General features: G+C 34.8%; 1 long non-coding RNA gene across 4 annotated transcripts in view; it reads right to left on the bottom strand.

Annotated features, from left to right (window-relative positions):
- Positions 1 to 1,191: 1,191 nt before the first annotated feature.
- Positions 1,192 to 25,146, bottom strand: part of LOC145683318 (uncharacterized) — a 456,400-nt gene continuing 432,445 nt past the window's right edge. For all 4 annotated transcript variants that reach the window (XR_014131036.1, XR_014131035.1, XR_014131033.1 and 1 more), the window contains one exon: positions 1,192 to 1,218. This is a non-coding gene — a long non-coding RNA (uncharacterized LOC145683318). The remainder of the gene's footprint in view (positions 1,219 to 25,146) is intronic.

The raw sequence follows: 25,146 nt of genomic DNA, 5'->3' as shown, positions 1-25,146 counted from the left end.
ACACAGGAGAGAAATGCAGGCAGAAAGCAGAGAAACCAAACATACAGAGTGAAAACCTCAAGAAAAGAAGAAAGAAGGACAGATGGTAACCACCAAAACACAAAACATATCACATACAAAACAACACACACGCAAAAAACTCAAAGTCAATAAAAAAATCTTAGAAGACTAGAAATAAGAGTAGAGTTAGCAAATATTAAGTTTAGTTATTCTTTTTGTTTGTTCGTTTTATCTTTTATTTTTTGATCAATCCCTTGTTTTCGTTTCACGTCCTTTTCCCCTTCCCTTTCCTTCTTCAAAATTATGAGATAAATATACCCAAAAGAGAAATCATTCGCAATGATGATACTTCGCCGGTTTTAAATGCTCAAGTCACCGACTGACAGTAACGTGGCTGAGCGAATGGAAAAAAATCAAGAAAATATTCCCGTCGAGAAACGATAGAAAACACGGCGTAGAAGGAAGTGTCCATAAGATTAAGGATTTAAAAAAAAGAATACCGGTGCAGACAACCGTGAAATAAGGCAACGAATATTCTGACATCTTAGGTCTTGTCAATAATATGACCTAGATGGAAATGAAGATAACAGGCAAAGAACCAAAACGGTGTAAGCCACTAAACATCGATAAATGAGAGTATCGAAAAATGTTTAAAGTCACTTTTTAAGTAGTCTTTTATGCACTTTTTTTAGAAAATATAGGTACCATATTTGTGTGCGATTTTAATTTCATATTTTCCGTTCGTCCTATGTAGGCACTTAAAAGAGTCCTTAGTAGTGTCAAGTTCGAGTATTATACCCTCGATTTACATGGACATAAGGCAAGGAACAGCTTGAAAACACGCAAAGTTGTAAAATCCCTCCAGATAAAGAAAGCAAGATAGCGAATAGAAAATTTTGCCTATAGTGGCATACGAACGCTACACTTTGCCACTCTGTATTCAAAAAGTGGATAGAAACAAAACTAGAGATATTGATGAGTGGGTACAAATTTCATTAACTGTATCAAATACACGTTTCAGAATGTGCTAGAATATCCCAAATTTGACGACTAGCTTTATAGCCCGTCCACATCAAAAAACGATGCAGTGGATGATTTTCGTTGGAACTCTGTATGAGACTATAGAAGTAAAAACCAATCACAGTTTTACTGCTAAACAAGAAAAGCGAGTAAGTGACTATAAGTACTTACCAGAAATGTCGTGTCGGCAGTCACACTCTGTAACATAAACAGAAAAAATATAAGCTCCTTAAAAAAACATATGTAGCAACATAATTATAGGGCGATCAGAGAATATCACTACTTACAAAGATTTTCAGACGTAGTGGTGAACAAGTGAAGCAGTATTTTGATTATGACCCTCTTCCTTGTTAGCGCCATCTGTACATGCCTACCGAGAGAGAGAGAGAGAGGTATTTTGTTATATATATTATTGACTGTAAAAGTTTGAAATACGCTTTATTCAAGCAGAATTCGTCTGGGTCAGATCCAGAACCAAAGTATCATGATTCTGGTGTACTTAGTGGAAAAGTACGAGTAATGTATGTTTTGTTCACGTAAGTTGGCGTGACTACAGATTACCGCCACATGACTCGATAGAGCGCATTGCAGCGGGATGTGCAATTCAGATTATCTTGGCGGTCCAATCCTGACAATCGCTAGTGCTTTGTCTCTTGTAATTCCCCACACGAACCCAAAAAATCATACAATAAACAATAGGTCTGTTTGATTCGTACTCATTCAGATAACCCTGGCAGCCGAGACTCAGAGGAATGCAGAAAGTGTGTATGGTTCGCACGTATCACAACACAATTATATATAGCACGTAGCAACCTGGGACTGTGCTCACCCGTATATATATATAGAGGGTGAGCACAGTCCCAGGTTTCAAATTAGTGTAAATTTAATATGTGAAGGAATATTTTGCTGAAATTTTGAACAGTGATACCTAAAATCAAAATTTTTTGTACCAATAATTGAAATCACAAATACTCGATTTGCGCGCCACCTGTAACGCGGGAAATATCGAGGCGGTAATCTAGCACCAACCACACTTTGTGAAGCATATCCGGTATGATGGAGTTGACAGCATCACTGATACGTTCTTGGAGATCGTTCAGAGTTGTTGGAAGTGGAAATGCATACACTTACTGTTGTTTGTGGCATCTGCAAATCTCTGCTAGCTTTACGTGTAGACCTCTGTGGGCTATGTACGAAGTCTGCTCTTACGCTCTCCACAGTTTCCTCGGAGAATGGACGTCGCCTTGAATGTCCTTTTCTTTGATCACAAACGCACCCCGTCCTAATAAACGTTCTATCCTTGAATAAACGTCTCAATAAACGGGCTTCACAATGGATTTGTGTGTGTTTGTGTGTGATTGAATCAGCATTAAATTGTCACACTGCACTCTCACAAAACTGCTTGCTTTTGCAAATTCTAGAACGCACCAGCTTCGTTGCTGTGGGTTGAACGCCATTTTTTATGTTACTGCCCTCTAGCAGCCCTGGTCAGAACTAGGATTCTGAAAAGATAGATGGGAAAATAATTTGAATTTACTGAGCTATGTACAAAAATTCATGTAAATATTCAATTAAATGTTAATTATATGGCACTTTAAAATGAGGTACTCTTTCTATGCTCACTCTGTATATATATATACATCCCCACGGCAATGTCAAGGCTCTATATTTGTATTTTACATTTAAAATTGCAACCAGGTGTTTGTGACTGCCGTATACGGTTGCCCGATCATCACCCTTTTTCTTCGCGCGCACAGTCATTCGAAGAACTAAAAACGTAATTTTTTCACAAACAGGTTATGGTTCTGAACTCGGAAAGCTGGTACTTCTGGTCAAAAAGTGGGAGGAAAATGGATGTGTAGAATGCAAAGAGGGTGCGGGTTGATACTTGTAAGAAACATATACATTTGTAGTTCGTGCACATTCCGCCTGTAGCGCTACTGTGGCACAACGTATATGGTAACTGTATAACTCTTGTACACCGCTTGTAGGTCCATTGGCGTAAGTGACGACCGAAACTATGTTGTCAGCTCGGACTGCGATAAGGCACTGCTGTGCTGCTTTTGCTTATCTTTTTTGTCCTTTGACATTTGTGACACGCCGAACATGTTGCTTTTGCTTGTTGCACGCGCTGAACGGGTTCCTGCGGAGCGAAGTATTTAAAAAGTTAACTACATATTCTTGTTTACGATAGAAATATGATAAGTAATTTGAATTATAATACGGTTTTAAATTGGTTAACTATTGAAAAAATACGAAAATAAAGATGTACTTGTACATGCATATTAATCAAGGACGTAGCTCCTGACAGTGTTGCAGGGGGTCCGTGACATGAAATACTGTGGTCATCACAAAAGGGGCTCGATCACTCTAAACTATTTTACTGGAACATATAATGGTTCCTTTAGCAAGAATTTCTTAACGGGAGAGGGGAAGTGACATGAAATTCTGAAGGCCCAGGAGCTCGATTAATCTAAACTACTTTACTATCAACATATATTGGTTTGTTAGGACAATAAAATGAGGGTATGTTGGCAAGTATTTTAATAACAAACTATGAAGAAATTTCGAGCAAAATAATAAAAAAATGTATTGAAAAAGATTTTGTAATATTTACGTCCTTCTTCTGTTTATTCAAATATAACAATTTTCTTTTCATTATGAAATCAATTATAATAAAAAGTACATACTGAATACTGTCTTGTAAAATATCTTGTAATATAAATAAAATAAAGACTTTGTTTGTGTGTTTGTCTGTCTGTCTGTCTGTGTGCGGCCTGGGGAGAAGACGAGTGGACCGAGAGTTACCAAATTTTGGTCAGGGGTACCTTGGCCCAGGCCCCAGATCAAGACGAAGCGTTTTTTTTTTTAATTTCGAAACAGTGGGGTATCAGGGTGCGTTTACCGGAACCGGCTTGGGAACCAGCCAAATTGACCGAGAGTTACCAAATTTTAGTCAGGAACACCTTGGTCCAGGCTCCAGACCAGACATAAACGTTTTTGTAGTAATTCGAACCAGAGGGGCTCAGAGGGCGTTTACCGGGACATGTAAAAGTAGTAGAAAATGACCGATATTTATTTATTTATTTAGCAATCACCGGATACAGCTCAGAAGCCATTTTACATTGAATATCCAACAACATTAGCAATAGAAAGGATTTGGGAAGGTATCGGCCAGGGCCTGTTTAGTAGGTGCCATCCCGGCATTTGCCTGGTAGGACTGAAGGAAACCATGGAAAACCTCAGTCAGAATTGTAGGCAGCGGAATTCGAAGCCACAACCTCCCAAATGCGAAAGGCAACGCTCTGCCACTTCAGGTATTAGTGCTGAAGTCATATTTTCGTGGTCGCTGAAATCAATGGTGAAACTCCAGTCGCATTAACTTCCAAATTCACGCTATTCGGCTCCGGTCCATGTTCACCGGAGGGGGGGGGCTGAGATACCAAGATATTTAAAAGTAATCCAAAATGACCGATATTAGTGTCAAATCCATAGTTTTCACGGTCACTGAAATCAATGGTGACACTTCCATTAGCGATGACTTTCAAGTATGCGGGCCGGGAGTCAGCGGGGGATGGATGTTGAGACATGTAAAAAAAATAGCCCAAAATGAACGATATTAGTATCAAATCCATAATTTTTGTGGTCGCTGAAATCAATGGTGGTACTCCAACAGGCGTTGACTTCCAAATACAGCCCCTGTGCGAAGCATGTTTATATTCAACTAGTTTTACAATATATGCGTTCCTTTCTCTCTTGAATCAAATGCTAAAAGAACTTTTTTCAATATATTTATTTGTTTTAATTATTCCGTCAACTGCTGACAGGTTAAAGGAGCAACAGAAAATTGTCCATGAAATAGCATGTTTGATACTGCAAGGATGCGATGACGAAAAGTTATGATTAAACATGTCCACGCTGTTACACAACGGCACTTATGCTTTCTAAAGCTTGAAATCTCCCTGACTAGTAGGAGGAATTCTGAGAATCCCATAACTTTTCTTGAAATTTTAAATTTCCTGACTCTCCCAGAATAACTCCCTTACCTCGCCACCATATTGCAAGTAATACAAATCTCCCCATAGGAAAGAATAAGCAAAAGCTTCCTGTAGTTTTCTTCTTAACTTTTAACGCTCATCCATCTTTTTGTCATTTCATTTTGTTTTATCCTTCCTTAATGTTTCATTTCTGGTCTCAAGGGGAGAGTCAAGACCCCCGGACCCCACCTTGGAGTGTTGATTACAGATTTTCTCGTGTAAGAATTTCATTACACTAGAGGTGAAAAACAGTACTGCAAAAATACATGTAATTCATATTGAGCACGATAGGAGACAATGTTCATTTCAGATTTTCCAGTACGGGGGGATTGAATAAACGATGGGTGAATATAGTACTGTGAAAATTCTGTTAACTTAGATTGAGCACGCTCGGGAAATGCCGAAGAGGGAATGTCGAAGCTCTAGGCCCAAGAGCCACCTCTATAATCATCACTGATTGCAATTTCAATAATGTGTTATATGGTCTCATGTCCGTGTTTCCATCCTTTCCCTCCCCCTCCAACTGAATACTTGATACTTTTTCTATTCCAAATTTTTGTGCTAGTTTTCTGCTGAAACTTTGAGTTTTGTACTCTCATCGGTTTGGAGTTAGTTATGTAAGTTTAGGATTCCCTTTCTGTTTCGAGGTTATATGAGACGTAGACTCACTGATTATGATGAAGTTCAAACACAGTAATCGTCCAAAGTTTGTAAGAAACTCCCAGTGGGAATCGAACGTGTGACTCCGTGGACGAAAGTTGCGCGTGCAGGCTAGTGGAACAACGGAAATGGCGTCAACATTTTCGAGTCTCTTCCAAATTAAGTTGTATTTACATCTTCCAAGTTGTGTGTACTTGGAATATAAGAAACAAACATATATTAAAATTTTAGGAAAATCTTAACAAAACCTTTATAACCGTTTAAGAATATGTTGAAAAGGCCAGAAATCTCTCACTCTCTCTCCCTCCCATGTCGTGGTGCTATTTAAAAGTATACTTTAAAAATAATAATAAAAAAACTCTACAGTCGCACCTACAACTTTGGATGGCAAGTAGTCTATATTTTCTTAATGCATAAGTTTACATTAATTAAATTCAAAAGTTGCATTCTAACTTCTTTTTCAATTGTATCAAATGTACCACTATTTGTCTTAGCACTAACGAGAACTATGGATTCGCCTTTAATATCTGTCATTTTCGATTACTTTTAAAATGTCACTCTTTCCGATTCTTGAGGGATGAACTTGAACGGCATGGAAACAGTCATTATCCATATCAGCAACTGACCCGCAAACTATGGATTCAACACGAATATCGATCATTACAGTTATTTTTAAAATGTCAGCTATCCCATCCCCACTCCTTGGGATACTAGGGGTTCCTTACCCTCCGGAGTATTTCTTTCCAGATTGTAAGACATATATGTATCAAGTTTAGTTGGAATTAAACCAAGTGTTACATAATTATGTAGGAAAAATGTTTTAAAATTATTGAAGGTGAGTCTTGAACTGGAAGTGGCAGGAATCAACGAATTCCGGTTTAAGATTGATCACTGTAGAGCAAAAGACGTTAGCAGAAAGCTAGAAGCTATTCCTGAAAATCGATTAAACGTCCTAGGAGTGCATATTATCTCTGTTCTTAACCTACAACTAAAACAGGAAGTGGTAGCGATTAACTATTTCCTGTTTTTAACGTTGATTGCTATGGATTAAAAACTGTAATAGATAACAAAACGCTGTTTTCCATTATCGATTAACCATCCGTTCTCATCTCCATCCTTAACCCTATACTAAAACCGAAAGTGGTAGACATCAACCCTTTCCGGTTTTAATGTTAATCACTGCAGAGCAGAAACTGTAACCCGGTTTTGTAGAATCGACTAAAAATACACTTCATCTTCATCCTTTACCCTCTAATAAAACTGGAACTGGTAGATATCAACCTCTATACGGAAGTAGATGGAAAGACGCAATTTCTGCAAATCAATTAAGCATCACAAAAATATAATTGTGTCATCAATCCAATCCCTCTATTAACACCGGAAGTGGTATAAATCTACTATCACTTCCTATTTCATTATTAATTAAAAAAATATTGTGTGAGCCTCCTTATTGTCTTCATCAGAGTTTATTCAATACGAGCCTTCGTTTCATTGAAGGCTTTGCCCTCAGACCCTCAATTTTTTTCGGTATAACGCTTTATATCTGAAGCCTGCAATAATCAGTGTTTGCTCGGCTTACGGCCTCGCACCTCAAATACCAGCAAGTATACTGAATTTCAGTTGAAATACATGGGGGCTTTGCTCCCAGGCCACTGTGTTTGTTCGGCCTATGGCCTTGCACTTTATATATATCTGGAAGCATACCAATTTCAGTTCAAATACCACGTTTCATGTCTTGAACTTTACGGGATCCCAGAGTAAGATTTATAATAATATTGTACAGATAATACTTTGGCCCATCCCATCCGTTACTCCGCACGAAACTCTTTAACGAAACTTAATTTGACTTCTGTTTTTTGCAATTGATAGCTAAAGTAATTATCTCGAAAGAGTTCGTTAGTAGAGGACCATAAACCAGGAGGTTGTGGATCATAAACCAGGAGTGGAAGAAATCAACCATTTTTGCTTTTATCGTTGATCCTGTTAAAAAAAAAGGTATTAGATAGCAAGAAACGGTTTCCGGCAGTCGATTTAGCATCCCAAGAATACCTTTTAACTCCATCTTTAATACTGTATTGAAATAGAAAGTGGCAGAAATAAACTAGTTCCCGCTTTAACATTGAACGGGGAAAACGGTAATATATAGCGTGAAGCAGTTTTGAGAAATCTACTAAAAGATTCCAAGAACACCTTTCATTTCTATCCTTGACACTTTGATAAAACTAGAAGCGGTCAAAATCAACAATTTTCGGTTTACTTTCCATTACTGTGGTGCAAAAGCTGTAATAGATAGGGAGAAGCTGTTTTCGACAATCGACTGAGCATCTCAAGAATACATATTGTCCATCCATAACACTCTAATAAAATCAGAAATGACAGGGTATCTACTAAAATTCCAAAATGAAATTTCATGACCTTTTCTTTAACAAACCAATAATGTTAGTAACATTCTCAAAAGCGAATTTGAGTGCGACTTGGGCAAGAGAAAGAAGCGTGCTTTACGTGTTATTTGGTAGCATCTGAAACCATAGACGATTTTGGTGGTGAATTTTGACGTTTTATAGAACAACAGTTTCCAGTATGTACTTATATTTGTACAGATAAAATGAATCGTGACCCCAAAACAAAATTTCGTGATTTTTTCTTGACTTCCGTGACTGTTTTCTGATTTTGGACTTTTAAAATCCCTTTCGTGACCGATAGACAATCTGGTAATCCAGTATAATACATACAACATGACCTATAAGCGACAGCGAGAAGAGTTTTTTTTTAAAAAAAAGGAGTTAGCGTTCTTAAAATAGGTATCATCTCTTCTTTTACCCTGTAATCAAACGTAATTATTAGTAATCAACGAATTCCGGTTTTAACGTTCATCGTTGTACAGTCTTGTTCGAGAAATATTGACCACTCACCCTGCTATGAAAGATGATATTCTTGCAACCGCAATAGGAAATTATAATGCTGTGGCTCTAAAAAAACTTCTTAATCGACCAAACAAAATTCACATTTATTTGATTTAATTTTAACTGTAGGTAAGTCTACATGCTTTTTCAAAGAGAGGTGAGTGGCAAAGTTTTCTTGAGCAAGCCTGGATATGACAAACGGCAATAGATAGGCACGGTTTTTGTATTCGATTAAGCGTCCCTAGAATATATTCCATCTCCACTCTAATCACTAGTCTATAAAACTAAGTGGTAGATATCTACTACAACTTCTGGTTTCAACTTTAATTGAAAAATGTTGGGTGGAATATATTTTACTGTCTTTAAGAGATTTTGTTTTAAATAAGAAGTCCTAAAGCCAAATTTCATGTTTGTATCTTTCAGAGATTCTGAGATACCGATATTCTATTATATGAGTAATAATTCCTATTCTCATCTTTTCCTTCTCCTTTATTAGTAAGAGATAAAAGAAATGCTGAAACACGTGTTAAATTATTCTAAATTGGAAATGCAAACACTAAATTTTAAGTTCCCAGTCCTATACGTTTTGGAGATAGGGGTATCTTATTAAAATAACTCTCACCCCAATTCATCCTCTTTTCGTGAATTTTCAAAAAAAATTCTTAGTGGTACCCCACGTCACAAATCCTATGTAGGTGTAAATTCAAAGTTTCTAGGTAGTCCCTGGAGCAGTGGCTCCTAATCTAGGTGTGCGAGCCTCTGACAGTATTAAATTTAAAATTACAAATATTAGAATGTTGTAACAAACTATTAATTAAATATCATTTAAACACGAAATAACTATTGTGTAAGAACTGTGGTTTCCTTAAGGACAAAACAGGTAAAATATAATATTCCACTGCGCTAGAATGCTATGCAGGAGTCTTGTTGGAAATAAATATAAATTTGTGAGAATATGGCTATTATTTTTTACTGTTATTATATGCAGGCCCGTTGTTCGTACGGGTAAAAGAGGTTTATGGGAAATATTTGAAAGTTATAGTTGATCACCCTTTCAACGCTACGTAATTTATTTGAACAAAAGTGAAATAAAACCCCTAGTTCGAATATGTTCAAACATGTGTTTCATACGATGCAGTATTTATTCTTTGCAAGAAATCTAATTTTTTTCTGCTTTCACGATTCTCTTTTTCAAAGTGAGTTGATAAAATATCCCTCGTGCTCAATATGTTTAAAAATTTATTTCAGACGTTCCAAACACTTTGCCACCCTGTAACCTCTTTTGGAAGCAGAATTTTCGAAAACGCTGGGGCATTTCCATATGGTGACATCGTGAAGTAAAAAGTTTATCCACCTAGTTTTATCACCTTCGCTTGGAAGATATTTAATTTTTGCCGTATATATTAACTCCTTCACCCTCTTAGGATACGAATTTTAGAGAAAATGACATGGTTAAAAAAAATGGCTTCAGCCAAGTGGTAACTATGTTCTAAACTTCTCAATCATTGTTCATGAAATATCATGGAAGTGGAATTTCTTAGAACGCTGGGGTACGTGTCTATTTGGTTTCTATATTAAATTTCATATTCATACATGAGAGATTTGTAAGATACTGTACTTTTAGCAAATATTTTAGACGTTGACCACTCCTCCTCTTAGGATACGCATAGTAGCTTGTTAGATAAAAGTAAAGCAAGTTCCTAATTATATATTCATAACACGTAGCAAGCTGCTTTACTTTTCTGCATGTTAAAATCAAACTTGACTTTGATGAATAGCTTTGAATTACATATTCCGTGAAGATGTTGTACATAATAATTGTTTTTACGGGCGGTCTTTTTTATAGTATGACAGTTTGAAGAATGGATACACCTTTTTTCCGGTGAAAAAGAAATGTTAATTGGACAAGCAGAATACAGAAAAAACCTTTCGGAAATAAAATATGCAGATCACACACGTAGAACAAGGTAATATATTGTTGGATTCATTAATATGCAGCACATGTAACGCGGCAGCTGCTGTTGAAGAATATTCTGGAATTTTGATCGTCGGAATGAGTGAAAGAAAGCAGTGGAAACTTCGAGATCTTTTTTCCAAGCTTATTATTGTTGGAATAGGGGAAGAACACTCTCGAAACTTCTGGAAAGATTTAAGGGCATAAAAATAACGATTTATTTGCATGATTCGTACAACGTATAAGAGATAAGAAACGCAAATATACTGTTGGAAGAAGAAAATTGATACATAGAAGGCACCGGAAGAAAAAATCATTAGTAGGGACTAACTTTGTAGTTTTCTTGTATTATACTTGTTCATTTTTTATATGGGAAAGGGACATATTGTAATTGTCTGGAGTATAAGGGGACGGAACTGTTTGGTTTTAATCGGGAATTGATTGCGGATTTTCCGGCATTGAAAATGATATGACTCGGTGTATTTTTATGGAATTATAACGTGACTAAGATATAGTATAATGTAATATGGAGGGTACAGGGAATCAACATTTTTTCATTGCACCGGGACTCGAATTAGTATTCTCCCACGTGGAGAACCGTACGCTAAATATTTTGCTTGCAGTGCGAACTTGTACTTATATGTAGCTATGAATTTTGTAAGACATAGCAGGTATATATATTATATTGTACAGAAAGTTAGCAGAATGCGCCCCGGGAATCGAACCAGAGCTCTTCCACGTGAAAAGCCGTACGACAAACATTTTGTTTAGCAGATGTTGTTACATATATGTAGCTATGAATTGTGTATGACATAACCGGTAATTGTGTATGACATAACTGGTTAAAATTGCTTTACTTTAAAACTCATAACATTAAGTACAAGGTAACCAAAACCATTGGCGATAACTATTAGCAGGACTGTGAGCGATGGGAATTAGCGTGTTGGAGAGACAGATACATTTTGCATACATAATAATAATGAGTATGAATATTTGACTTTGGCACCTAGAAAATTATGCAATCAACATTTTATAAATGTTTTGACGGTTGCATATAATATTTACAGACAGTCTGATACGATTTTGTATTTTATTTGAAGTGTGATTAATGTTTGTTTGAATTAAAACGGGTATTTTATTTATAGGTCTTATTTGTAAGTTAGAAAAACAAGAACATATTTTTGTAATGGTGTTATAGTTGCTAGAAGCGAAATAATTTAATACCTTCTATTACAGGTAGTAGCTAACATGTTTTTTTTACAGTTGAAATAGATATCTTACAATTTAAACTTTAATAAAAACTAGTCTGAATTTCGACAATTTTAAACTTTATTATAATTGTTACAAATGCATAAGAAAATAGTATTTTAATGTTTTAGTTGTCTGCATATACAGTGCAGATATATTTGTGAGTGAATACATGACATATAGTTATAACATATCAGAAGTGATGTACTCCCGAAAATAGATCTTCCTAAACCTTAAAGAGATTATATTGTGCAGTTATCACTTATTGAGTTAAATTTGATAATTGAAGACGAACTGTGGTTTTGCTTTTTACCCACTGCAGTTGTATTGGATTGAAATACTGAACTTAATATATCTGGATTTTTAGTTACTGTTTACTGGTTCTACGAATGATTTAGGGGGGCTGTTGTTTAAAGTGGAATTCGAACCATTATTAATGCTTGTAACGAGAAAGGATATCTATTGAGAACTGTAGATTTTCTTTGACGCAGATGAGAAGTGGCCTGTGTGTAAGACAGCAATACGAAAACGAATATTTGCACAACGAATTGAATCTCTAATGCTCACACGAAGATTTATTTTAACTGTACCTGAAACTTTTGATTGATTAGTAAATGAGTAAATTATATTTTAAAGCGGTGTTGAGATTTATTTCGTATTAGGTTTTTAACTACTGTTTGGATTATTTTTAATTTTATGTTTTATATAACAACAAGGTTATAAAGAACAGTATATTAACAGAGAAATGGGTTTTGAACCACAATAGGGACAACGTTAATGCAGTTGCTGGGTATACGAACTGTTATAGAAGATTAATTTTCATAGTATATATCATATCTTTTATGTTATCGTAACTGCAAGAGAACTGTATTATAAGACTACCTACCACATGTAAATAATAGTTAGAGCTAAAATACTGAAGTACTGGCAACTGAATTGTCAGTGAGAGTAATGTATTGTTTTAAAGAAAAAATAAATAGATATTAGAAAAATAATCTTAGTTGTTTTCTATGCTATATGAAGAAACTAGTGTTTAAGAAGCAATGCATTAGAAGAAAAATAATTGGTTTCGAAGAATATGGTAGGAAACTGAAAGTATTTAATACTTAATTTTATTTTATTTTTACAGACATTACCAACGTAACTGAATGATGAACTGTTGTCCATTGAACAAGAGTCACTGAGCTTGATACCTTGTGTTTACTTTATGATATGAAGACTTTAAAACTTTTCTTTTCAAAACTTTTTAAAGAAAATTATGGTTGCAGTAGGAGATAAATGCGTGATATATTGTAGAAAAGTTGATGTTATAGTACCCTTGTGCTCCTTTCTTATAAAAAGAAGTTAGTGTACTATTTTGTTGAGAATATAGATGAAAATATTGTAAAATTACATCTTGTTTTATTGCAAGTAGAATAATGCTACTTCAATAATGCTTAAACGCAGTGACTGTTAGGGCTGGATCCACCCTTCAACAAATTTCAGGATGTGCACACCCTTACTTGGTATATGCTTTTTAAAAGAATAAGGTTTAGAGAGCTCAATACTTTGAGGTAAAGGATAAAATGTCTATGAAATGCATAGAAATATACAGGAAAATACTTCTTCTTTTTAAGAGATAACGTGAAATACTTATTCCATTTTATATAGTAAAAGGACAAGATTGTACTTTTGTGAATAATTACCTTGGACTTGAAAATCAAACACAACCCTTTTGTTAGACAACCACTAGAAATCCTACGTATAATGAATTGACACACACTGCAGACGCTTTACTTTTATTGATCCTGATAATAAACATTGTATGGTAACCTCCTGAAACTTGTAGACCCACAGTGAGGTATACTCGGATATGGGGAGAGCACTATGACTCTGTGGTAGAACGACATTTTGATAGTCGTGATTTAAAAACGACCAAGTGAACTTTGTGGTGGACAACACTTTTTTTCTCCTGGTATTTTCATTTCTAACAGCTTTCATTTATTGGCTTAATTGGTTTATTCCTTAACCTAAAGGACGTTCTTTAGAGTAAGGAAGCTATCATGTTTCATAATATTATGTTTCATGTTTACAACGACAAAAGATTTTGAATTGAATAATAATACGATTTCTATGCCTTGGCGGGCTAAGATCGAACCATGGATTCATCATGCGCCAGAGGTGAAGGATTTGAAGGCGATGAAGATTATTTTATAATTCCACAGTAGTATTAATGATTGTTTGAGATTCTTAGTATACTATGTGATACAAACGTTACATGAATTTTATTTTGTTCTTTTTGGACTAATGTTTAAGAGGACCATCTACCTATGGTGCACGGATTACAGTTTTAATTTTACAGCTTTATACACATGCATTTAAAATTATAAGACCATTAGATTTTTGTATAAGACTCTTGTTGGACTTGACTTGATTTGACTTTAACGTCTCTTTTACCAGCGAAGCTATATGAGACGTGGACCTACTGATTAACGTGGAATCCGAACCACATGAGCTCCCGCCGGGAATCGAACCTGGGTAGGCTTTTGTTAGAATAAATGCTTTCGCTGGAACCTTTTTAAAATTTAATGTAAAACGTTAAACATAATGAAGAAAATAAGAACATACTGAGGTGTAATAAACTTGAAAACTCCCACCGTGCAAAAGAATTAAGGAAAACAGCCTCTGTTTTCAAGCTGAGACTATCCATAGTTGAGATTGACCACCAAATATAACGATTATTTTTCTCAGATGGTGAGTTTGTATGCTTATGCCAGTAGCTAAAACTGGAAAAGTGAACCAGGTAGTGTTTTGCAAAATGGTATTACATGGTTTAATCTCCGAACATGTGCAATTGTGATGGACAAAAATTCCACGGGTAGTGGTGCTGGTGGACAACAACAACTTCACGAAACATCTGTTGGTATTAAAATTAACGATACATGAACTTTCAAAAGACGAAATGTTTCTTTATCTGGACTGTTAATACTTTTTTGAAATTTTATCGGAACAAGCATTCAACTTAAACTATAATAAACGAACGAACTATCTAGTTGCATTATAGGAGGGCGATACAGGTGTGGATGAAAAGTTTATGTATTGATTTGAATACGAGTTGTGTGCGAGTAATTCAATTTTATTTAACTTTTAATATTAGAGATTATTTTATACAACCATTTAATATTTTATTATTTCTTATACATATTCGCTTTCATCATTTGTCCATTGTAATGTTAGTAGAAAAAATGTTTTATTTAACAACATGAGCACGAAAACCCACAAGAAAAATATTAGACAACATTCATAATTATCACTGTACGGAATACTTCTTTAAATGGAAACAGTTTGATCCATTGGTAGAGTGCACCCATCTGGCACGAGGATCTCTAGTTCAATCCCAAGACCGTGACAATTTGTGATGGACAACACCCTGTCGATATTCTCGGGGTTCTCCATTTCCTACCACTTTCTTCATATTCAACATTTTTACAATCATTAATCATTCAACGTTGCCTACTTGTAAAATGCCTCGAGTAAATAAGTATATAAGACTCACGCCAGAACAAAATGTTTTCTCTTTGCTCTCAAGCCAGAAAAAAAGCAGAAACTCGTATCCACGAAACTTGTGAAATTTGGCGAGTAGCAACTCGAGAAATATCACTTCGTGGATACGAGTTCCTTCTTTTCTGGCTTGAGAGCAAAGCGAAAACACTTATTCTGGCATGTAGATATGCCTTCAAATCCTTCACCTCTGGCGCATGTTGAATCCATGGTTCGATCTTAGCCCGCCAAGGCATAGAAATCGTATTATTATTCAATTCAAGATCTTTTGTCGTTGTAAAATTCTATCGAGGAAGTTGAGGTTTTAATATATAACGACAAACGTACCTGTTATACTATATATTATGAAACATGATAGCTTCCTTACTCTAAAGAACGTCCTTTAGGTTAAGGAATAAACCAATTAAGCCAATAAATGAAAGCTGTTAGAAATGAAAATACCAGGAGAAAAAAGGTGTTGTCCACCACAAAGTTCACTTGGTCGTTTTTAAATCACGACCATCAAAATGTCGTTCTACCACTGAATCATAGTGCTCTCCCCATATCCGAGTATACCTCACTGTGGGTCTACAAGTTTCAAGAGGTTACCATACAATGTTTATTACGAGGATCAATAAAAGTAAAGCGTCTGCAGTGTGTGTCAATTCACTATACGTAGGATTTCTAGTGGTTGTCTAACAAAAGGGTTGTGTTTGATTTTCAAGTCCAAGGTAATTATTCACAAAAGTACAATCTTGTCCTTTTACTATATAAAATGGAATAAGTATTTCACGTTATCATATTAATAAGAAGAAGTTCGTCTTAAATTATCAAATTTAACTCAATAAGTGAAAACTGCACAATATAATCTCTTTAAGGTTTAGGGAGATTTAATTTCGGGAGTACATCACTTCTGATATTTTATAACTATATGTCATGTATTCACTCACAAATATACCTGCACTGTATATGCAGACAACTAAAACATTAAAATACTATTTTCTTATGCATTTGTAACAATTATAATAAAGTTTAAAATTGTCGAAATTCAGACTAGTTTTTATTAAAGTTTAAATTGTCAGATATCTATTTCAACTGTAAAAAAAAAAAAAAAAAAAACATGTTAGCTACTACCTGTAATAGAAGGTATTAAATTATTTCGCTTCTAGCAACTATAACACCATTACAAAAATATGTTCCTGTTTTTCTAACTTACAAATAAGACCTATAAATAAAATACCCGTTTTAATTCAAACAAACATTAATCACACTTCAAATAAAATACAAAATCGTATCAGACTGTCTGTAAATATTATATGCAACCGTCAAAACATTTATAAAATGTTGATTGCATAATCTTCTAGATGCCAAAGTCAAATATTCATACTCATTATTATTATGTATGCAAAATGTATCTGTCTCTCCAACACGCTAATTCCCATCGCTCACAGTCCTGCTAATAGTTATCGCCAATGGTGTTGGTTACCTTGTACTTTATGTTATGAGTTCTAAAGTAAAGCAATTTTAACCAAACTATACGTTCAAAGTGCTATCTCTTGTTTAAAGCAATTGTTTCCATCTGCATATATAACTAATCTGCGCTGTCAAATAATTGTCCGTCTCTTGTATTGCTTAAGAGTCGTTACCTACACTGTTTAAATAATGTCAAAATTGTCCCTAACGTACATTACGTGTTATTAACTATATCTTCTTTACTAGTATGTATGAAGTTATATAAACACCTAATTTTGTATAAAGAGTTTCAAAAGTATAATTCTCCAATAACTGCTACAGTTTCTTTCCTCGTTCATAAACATTAAATAGCGCTAATCATAAAAATAAGTCACTTCTAAAACAAATGCTTTCCGTCAATCAAAGTGTATTTTCTAGTTTAAACATTGTGTGTGAAGTTCTCCCGTTTCCACCTACATTCTCGTTCCACCAACTTATACATGCGTACTTTTATTCATCCAAATATAATACATAGAAAAAGCTATGGTGGGTACGCAATACAGTGTTCACCTCTGGTGCATGGGGTCCTTGGTTCGATCCCAGCTTGTTTCAAGTTAGCTTTTTGGTGCACAAACACTATGTGCGTGGTTTTTTGTCGAGGTTCTCCAGCTTCTTCCCACTTTCTTCATTCCACCATATTCATTCATTACTCATCATCACCGTCTCATTTAGTCTAGCCAGTATATTCGTTGGATGTAAAAACTTATAATAACTTTTATGTCAATATTTCAGTATTCAATATTCATATCACACATTATCCAATATTTTCGATATTTCATACCACTAAGATTCAACGGTGTCAGTAAATCCATATTTTAAGACCAATCTATAACTCCTTTTCACTAAAAAACCTCCGCTATATTTCAACAACAAACAATTCAGGAAAGTAAGGTTTGTTCTCCCGTGTTTCTATTAAGATTTTTATTTCCTTCATTTAAAACAATAAAAAAATTAAAAATAATTATTTGTTGTATTACGATTTCCAATTACAAAATTTAAGTATAAAGTTTCCCTTTTAACTTCACTACTACATTTCATCCTGGGTAATATGTTCAAACAATCTCGGGTCTCTTTTTATTGCCTTAGCTTTCAACATAAAAAACCCTAAGTTCCATCTGCGGTAACGTTAAACGTTCTGTCGCCATATAACCTCTTTGTTACACTAGCGTTTATGAAACAAAACACAACAGTTTACAATAATAATAATAATAATTCTTACCATATACTTTCTAAATACCAGTTATACGTCTTACACAATTCATAGCTACATATAAGTAACAACTTCTGCTAAGCAAAATGATTGTCGTACGGCTTTTCACGTAGAACAGCCCTGGTTCGATTCCCGGGGGCGCATTCGGCTAACTTTCTGTACAATATAATTATATATACCTGTTATGTCTTACACAATTCATAGCTACATATAAATAACAACATCTGCTAAGTAAAATTTTTGTCGTACGGCTTTTCACGTGGAAGAGTTCTGGTTCAATTCCCGGGGCGCATTCTGCTAACTTTCTGTACAATATAATTTATTTATACCGGTTATGTCATACACAATTCATAGCTACATATAAGTAACAACATCTGCTAAGCAAAATGTTTGTCGTACGGCTTTTCACGTGAAAGAGTCCTGGTTCAATTCCCGATGCGGATTCTGTTGACTTTCTGTACAATATAATTTATATATACCGGTTATGTCATACACAATTCATAGCTACATATAAGTAACAACATCTGCTAAACAAAATGTTTGTCGTGCGGCTTTTCACGTGGAAGAGCTCTGGTTCGATTCCCGGGGCGCATTCTGCTAACTTTCTGTACAATATAATATATATACCTGCTATGTCTTACACAATTCATAGCTACATATAAGCAACAAGTTCGCACTGCAAGCAAAATATTTAGCGTACGGTTCTCCACGTTGGAGAATACTAATTCGAGTCCCGGTGCAATGAAAAAATGTTGATTCCCTGTACCCTCCATATTACATTATACTATATCTTAGTCACGTTATAATTCCATAAAAGTACACCGAGTCATATCATTTTCAATGCCGAAAATCCGCAATCAATTCCCGATTAAAACCAAACAGTTCCGTCCCCTTATACTCCAGACAATTACAATATGTCCCTTTCCCATATAAAAAATGAACAAGTATAATACAAGAAAACTACAAAGTTAGTCCCTACTAATGATTTTTTCTTCCGGTGCCTTCTATGTATCAATTTTCTTCTTCCAACAGTATATTTGCGTTTCTTATCTCTTATACGTTGTACGAATCATGCAAATAAATCGTTATTTTTATGCCCTTAAATCTTTCCAGAAGTTTCGAGAGTGTTCTTCCCCTATTCCAACAATAATAAGCTTGGAAAAAGGATCTCGAAGTTTCCACTGCTTTCTTTCACTCATTCCGACGATCAAAATTCCAGAATACTCTCCAGCAGCAGCTGCCGCGTTACATGTGCTGCATATTAATGAATTCAACAATATATTACCTTGTTCTACGTGTGTGATCTGCATATTTTATTTCCGAAAGGTTTTTTCTGTATTCTGCTTGTCCAATTAACATTTCTTTTTCACCGGAAAAAAGGTGTATCCATTCTTCAAACTGTCATACTATAAAAAAGACCGCCCGTAAAAACAATTATTATGTACAACATCATGGAATATGTAATTCAAACCTATTCATCAATGTCAAGTTTGATTTTAACATGCAGAAAAGTAAAGCAGCTTGCTACGTGTTATGAATATATAATTAGGAACTTGCTTTACTTTTATCTAACAAGCTACTACACATTTCAGTGAAAGTGATATGATGATACCATGTGCTAGAATAGTTCTAAATATGTTCAGGAATTCTCCTCGAACATTCTATGATGATGAGAAAGCGAACGCCGATTTAAATGTTGAGAAATAATTAAATTAATTCCTCCTTCCTCCTGCTTAAAATGAGAATGTCGAAAAATCTGAAATGCGTATTCCATTCTTTTTAGTTCAAAGTTTATATACCAAGTTTCACATTTCGAATTTAAACAAATTACACATTTCATGACTTTTTCTGAATAAATAGTGGTACATTTTAATATTACAGAAATCCTCTCTCTTCTCCAACTTTAAAAGAGTGGAATTTCCGGAAACATACGTTCAATTATTTTTAGTTAAGAAGTCAAAGCCAAATTTCACACCTCAAACGTAAGCAAATGCAGAAAGTTTAATAGGTAGACACTATCCTACATCCTCCTCTTAGGACAGAATTTTCGGAAAAGCTGTACATGTAATGGTTTGTTTTTAATTGAGTTTAATTTTGAAATTGCCCGTGTCCAATACAAAGGAGTCTTACATTTATTATTTTCTAAAAATAAATGAAATAAAATACACTTGAAAAAATATTGTTATACGAATTAGTCCTTCCTTGTTTAGGTGCGGAATTTTCAGAAACTGTGAGAAACATGTTTAGTTATTTTTGATGGTTAGTTTATATGCCTAGTTTCATCTTCCTTACTTCAGGGTTTAGCAAGATGCACTGTCCTTTAAAAAAGCTATTTCCGTCCCTCATGATACATATTTCCAAAAATCCTTTCTTATCCGTTGCTTTCGTCAAAAAAGTATTCTTGCTAATTACAGTATTATGGCTTAGTCGATAATGGGTAACTAACTTATACTGTCTTATATACTGTATAGATAATTAATATTATTGTTATTATTTCACTGATCTGCATGCATTCTGATGTTTTCTGAAATGGACTTTTACACTGATTTCAAATATGTAATCATTTTATTTCTATCACGTCAGTTTTTTGAGAATTCAACATACTCAGAAATCAAGGTTTAGTGGAAAAACTACTTATGTCCTTGGGAAAAACTAGTAGAAAACATGAATATATTCTAGTAATTGCTAGAAGATTGACATTAATTTTGCTGTTTGTAAGTCCTACGATGTCTTGACTTTCATCCCGGACAATTTTCTCTTGGTATAGGCAAAGAAAAAATGAGGCTATTTGTTTTTGACATGCCAGGACTTATAAAATAGGTTGGTGTGACTTACAATGCTTCTGATCGGAGACATTATATCGATTCATCGAAATCAAGTTGAAAGGTTTCCTATTAAACAACGGCAATATCGTTGGGTCTATTCCTGTTGCATATTCTACTCATATGAAAGAGACATATGAAAATGTTAGGTGTTTGCTACATTCAGTGAATTACAAACAACACCAATGGCTCTCGTGCGGTAATTTTAAAGTTATAGGCCTTCTGCTTTGACGTCAATCAGGATACACTAAATATCCTTGTTATCTCTGCGAAAGCGACAGTCGTGCAAAGGATGAATATTAGGTTAGGAAAGGATGGTCATCCCGAATTGCTCTGTCACCTGGAGTGAAGAATTGAACGTTCCAAATATTTACTCCCTCCCCTACATATAAAGTTAGGCATCATCACACAACCCGTACTCTTTATAAGGTTTTAAGTGTTCGCAGTACATATGCAAGGCATTTAGTACTATGAGCTTCGAAAAACTCACAGCTGTATATTTATTGGTCCACAGATGAGAAAATTTATCAAATATCCACGTTTTCAGAATCCCACGACTCAAATGGAGAATAAAACATGACAAAGCTTCTGCAATTGTGAAGAACTTCGTTGGTAATACAAGACTCTGTGATTACGAACTTATTGTAGAAAAGTTGCTGCAAAATATTAGAAATCTTAGGTGTAATATGAGTGTCTAACTGCAATTTTATATGCACATTTCGAAAATTTCCCACACAATATGTTTATAGTGAAGAACACGTAGAACGCTTTTACCAGGACTTACAGGATATTGAAAAGTGTATGAAGGTGGTTGGACCATTAATATGATGGCCAACTATCGTTTGCTGCTGAAAAGGGAGAACACAGCCGTTGTAACTCCACGAAAATTGACCAAACGAAGAAATTGTTTCGAAGTAGTAGGTTTTGTATGATTAAGTGTACATATTGGAGTAAATTTTGGAATTTGATTGGATCTGTGTGTGTTTAGTTACTGTTCCCATTCTGAAACCATTGTATGTACATGAAAAATATATATTATGTATTCTGTATTATAATGTATTTTGTACGTGTTGATATAATAATACTTCCCGATTTCCAGGGAAACGTGACGTGATGGGGGAAATTAATGTTATATTCGTAATCAGCGGCCTACAATTATAAGAAAACGCCACTCAAACAAAAATCATCGGGACATTTTTTCATATTGCAGAGCGATATTTCAATTTTTGTTACTATTACTGATGGTTTGAGAATACAATGATGCAACTAAAATTGCAAAACGGTCAAAGACCACGATAGCTGCTGCGACTATTATTTATTTATTTTTGCAAACTATGGGTAGAGTAATTATTTAGGAGGAGCTAGTTAATTGAAGTGATCCATAAACCGGAAATGGTAGAAATCAACCATTTCCAAGTTCTAACGTTGACCACTATAAAACAAAAACGGTTTTCGGCAATTGATTAAGCATTCCAAGAATACCTTTCATCTCCTTTTGTTACCAACCGAAAGTCGTAGAAATAAGCCATTTGCTGTGTTACGTTGAACATTATAGAGCAAAATCCATAATAGCGACGAGCGATTTTCTGTAATAGTAAATCCTTTCCATTGGATCTGACAAGAAATTACCGAGAAATAAATTACCACACGCAAATCAAGCCCAAAACTTGGCCAAGCTCGCCCAACAAATGCAGCTATCTTAATTAGGTTGAGGGCTGCTCATCACCGAATTTTGTTCCGATTCGGCCAATAGTTATAAAGAAAAGTCTTCTAGTTAATTAAGTGGTTACCGAGAAATAAGGTATGAAATGCAACTCGTGCCCACCCTGTTCTTGGCCGAGTTTGACCACAGAATATACCAGTACTTATTCCTTAGGAAATGGACTAGTAGCTCACAAAATTTAGAAAAGATTCGGCCAGTATTTAATTTAAAAATAAACTTTAGTAAACACCGTAAAGAGGATGACATAATATGTTCTGAATTAATACGGATACCGGAATTTGTATCATATTTCTTTCACTTCTGGTATTAATCGTGAGATTATTGTCGAGATGGAATATATTCTTGAGGTACTTAATGAATTATATAAAATCACTTCTAGCTCTCCAATCTACAATTCCCAATTTATAATCGGAAATGATTGATATCTGCCACTTCTGCTTTTGGTATAAAGGTTAGAGTTGAGATTGAACATATTTTTGGGGTACTAAATGATTGTAGCAAACCGCTTCTCCTTATCTATTATCTTTTCTAATCTATTGCGATCAACACTAAAACCGGAAGTAGTTGGGTTTTGCTACTTCTAGTTTGGTGTTTAAGAGAGATAATAACTTACCTGTTCCTACAACGTTAAATTGATTCCATAAAACTGTTTCTCCCTATGTCTTATAGTTTAGGTAAATTAAATTGAAACCGGAAGTTATAGGTGATTTCTACACTTCCTTTTCACTAGGGTGTTAAGCAGGAAGATGAAAGTTACTCCTGGAACGCTTTATCGATTGCCGAAAACTGCTTCTTACTATCTATTTTCGTTTTCGCTCTATGGTAATCAACGTTAAAACCGGAAGTGATTCACTTTTTACCACTTCCGGTTTAACTAGAATGTTAGGGTGAAGATGAAGGTTGTCTTTGAAACGCTATATAGATCCATGGGAACTGCTACTTACTATCTATTACAGTTTTCTCTCTATAGTGATCAACGTTGAAATCGGAAATGGCTCAAATCTATTACTTTCAGTTTTACTAGCTTGTTAAGAGTGAAGATGAAGGATTTCTTGAAAAGTTTAATTGATTGCCGAAAACATCTCGTTATCTATTATCGTTTTTGCTCTATAGTAGTGAATGCTAAAACGGGAAATGGCTAATTTCTACCATTTCCAGTTCTACTAAAATGTTAAGAATAAGATGAGAGATTTCCTTGAAACGTGTAATAATTTGCCGAGAACAGCTTTTCGCTTTCCATTACCGTTTCTGTTTTATATTGATCAACGTTAAAACCCGAAATTACTCATTTCTACAATTTTGTTTGCCGACTCGCCTCTAATAATGAACTCTCTCGAGAAAATCACACTATATACTTATTGCAAAAAAAAAAAAAAAAATAGAAAATTCGCATCCTTCCAAATCTTATCTTTCGAAGTAACGGACGTATATATGTACAATCATGTCCAAAATGATTGTCGCATATGTATAACTGTCCTCTTGTAAAAATATAATTTGATAATTATGCATGGTACTTTTAATACTGATGCTATGTGTATAATCGGAAAATACATATTTGTGGTAAATTTCAAGGGAAAATAATTACAAATACGAAGATTAGAATGAGTAAAACAAAATGTTGCTAAATGGACAAGAAAGTTTAATTTTCTTTTTAATTTTCTCGTTTACTGCTCTATTGACATGGAATTTGCCACATATATGTCCTTGCCAATTATACACACACTAACATTATAAGAAATACCGGGCAAATTCATTATCAAATTATATTCTTACAACAACATACTTATAGACATGCGACAATAATTTTGGACATGAGTGTACGTACCTACTAACATTACGATATTACAAGTTCCACTACGTGATCCTAATAATAAAAAAATCTTAAAGAGGATCATGTTATATTTTCTGAAGTGGTTTGTTAACCAAAAGTTCTAGTATATTTATTTCACTTTAGGTCCCTCGATTTAGGCGGTTAGGCTAAAGGAGACGTTGATTAGGAGAGAGATGAATGAAATGGTGGAATTAAGAAAGTGGGAGGAAACGGGAGATCCCCGAGAAAACCCACGCACACGGTGTTTGTGCACCACAAACTTCATTTGACGGGAGCAGGTTTGGAACCCAGGTCCCCAACCAGAGGTGAACGCTCTACCACTGAGCCACCGTAGCCCCATCCATGCCACGAAATTAAGGTGGTACTGTACATATGTATTGAAATGTGCACTCTGTTCACATAATGCTCTTTAGTGGTAACTCCTTTAGGTTTGAAATTATATTGGAACGACAGAATCTAATCTTGTCTAGGGTCCGATGTGATCAATTTATTGATGACACATTAATAATGTCGTATTTACGATTTTGTTTCGGGAGGGGCTTTGCTAACTTTCGGGGGGACTTTGCCTGGAAATGTGAAAATTCTGCAAGATATTTCATTTACTTTCCAATACTAAATAAGATTTCGGGGGGGGGGGGTTAAGCCCGGAAGCCACCCCCTAAATACGCCACTGCACATTATAGACATTTAAAAATTAAAGGATGAAA

This window comes from Thermobia domestica, chromosome 4 (assembly GCF_964235325.1).
Source record: "Thermobia domestica chromosome 4, izTheDome1.hap1.1, whole genome shotgun sequence".
Classification (NCBI taxonomy): Eukaryota; Metazoa; Arthropoda; class Insecta; order Zygentoma; family Lepismatidae; genus Thermobia; species Thermobia domestica.
Note: the sequence above shows the minus strand (reverse complement) of the source record. Positions and strands in the feature narration are given on the sequence as shown.